Genomic DNA, 2,272 nt, shown 5'->3' with positions numbered 1-2,272 from the left:
CACTTTACTTTTTCTGTTCAAAAATTTCTAATCGCCAACATGAAAAATCCAAAAATAGCACTGTTTGAAAAAATCATGTTATTTTTTTTGCGTAGTGTATGGTAAAACTGCATGTATCTACTAAAATAGTATCAAAGCGTATGATTCGAACGCTAATGCAGCCGAACGAAATGTTTTGTTTTAATTCCAACGCACATTGATTTGTTCTAATTTGAAAAACATAAATACATATCAAAAATAATCTTCGAAATAAACTTGATAGTGTTTGAGACCAAAATTTATGAAAAAAAAATTCTGTTTGCGCTATCAACAAAATAAAAAATATATACAATAAGCGAAATTTAAGAAGCAGTTGGCTAAATATATATATCAGATGAATAACCGATTTATTCCAAGACAAAACTGCGGTTTATTCGATATTCGCCAAAGTCACGATTTCAAAAATACACCGCGTCAATCAGCCACATATCTATATATGTGCAAATAATACAAACATATGTAAAAAATTTTATTACCACACTTAACATATTTATAAGTAACTACGATCTTGATTGATGAAAAGAAGTTAGCATGACTTCGGAAACTTTCCCTTTTGCGCATTTCTTGTGGCACGCAAGCGCACGCACTGCTAAACTTGGTCGGTATGGAATATGCACATAAATATGCTTTCAATAATATGCACATAAAAAGACGGGCAGGGCAACCTGTTAAACGGCATTCATTCAAAAGCAAACAAAACAAACCCAAAGCAATCATCACTAAGGGTCGCCGCCAAATATCTTCAATCTTGAATGAAATTCTGGTCAAGTTCGTTACCTGTTGCATGCGAAAGCCTTCTCTTAATTATTCTCACTCTTACCATTTATCACACATTCGAGAGACTGAAAGTTTTTGCTCGTTTTGAAATGCGCAAAAACTATGCTGCAAAGTAATCTGTATGTGAATGTCTTTTTTTTCTTTATTGCGAAATCTGTGGAACAGGTTTGTAATTTCAAATTATATCGAAGAGATACTTGATTGTTGTTTTGCGCTGGAATATGCTGCAACAGGTTCATTGGGATGCAATAGCAGATTGAGTTTTATGTTGCAAAATTAAAAACGTTTTTGTGAAAAAGTCTAAAATACTTAAACTTATCAAAGATAATCAGAATAGGCCTTCTCGATCATCTAACTAGGTCCCTAATATTGTTAGGTGGGGTGATATACATACATTCTGTTAAATAATTTTATAATCCATAGGAACAGAAGGGACCATTTAGATTTGTATGGAAATTCGTTAGTGTTTGATATACATATACATATGTAGAGAGTAAAACCAAAACAAGCATTCATAGGTTCCTTCAAAAACTAAAATGACTCGACTCTGGAGCCACCTATTGCGTGTTATTAACCTGTATTTGAAGCAAATCGGACCATAAATAAACGTTTCTGGACTAATTCGGATCTTGCGCTACGTATAGAAAAAAAAAAACAAACACATTGAGCATCTCGCCTTTGAAATTCCATTCGAACAAGCGAAGAATAGTTCAAATCGATTTAGAAACATAGGCGCAGTAGAGAGGAATAAGTATACAAAAATGAGTTATCCATGTTTAATGAGTTGTCTAAATTTATAGACACAGAAAATTAGTTGGCGAAATTTACGGATAGTTATCAAGCTATACAAATTGCTGGGAATATCGAAATTTGTTAAGCTATCGATATTTATTGCATTACCAATATTTATAGAGTTTTTGTAATGCATGGAGTTCTTTGAACTTATCGAATTATCGATATATATATATTTACTGAAAATTGTCAATTTATCGAATCGAAGTTTTTGGAATTTTCAAAATATATCGTGCTCTGGAAATTTCGAGGTTATATAGGTTTATCGAGTTTTTACTGCTTATCGAACGTCATCGTGCTAACAAAGAAATTTGTCGACAGCTTTCTAAAAATATGTTAGTATCAAAATTAACCGAGCCTGTCGAAATTTATAGAGGTATCCATAGTTTATCGAGTTATAGATTTATATACATTTGGAGTTATCCAAATTTATCAAGGCTATAAACGCACAGTTATCGAAATTAGTCGAGATACCAGATTATGTTCAGTTAACAGATTTTAGTGTTTTTGAAATTCATAGAATTTATCGACAAACTGGAATGTATCGGGTATATTCCAAGTCCTGCTAAAGTCCTTCAAAGATATAAAAAAAATAAAGTCAAAGCAAAAGACTTTCCGGTGAGTAATATTGTACATTATAAGCATGGGCGTAGCCAGGTAGGGG

Source organism: Rhagoletis pomonella, unplaced genomic scaffold (assembly GCF_013731165.1).
Source record: "Rhagoletis pomonella isolate Grant_MI unplaced genomic scaffold, Rhpom_1.0 Rhpom_scaffold_00007, whole genome shotgun sequence".
In the NCBI taxonomy this organism is placed as follows: Eukaryota; Metazoa; Arthropoda; class Insecta; order Diptera; family Tephritidae; genus Rhagoletis; species Rhagoletis pomonella.
Note: the sequence above shows the minus strand (reverse complement) of the source record.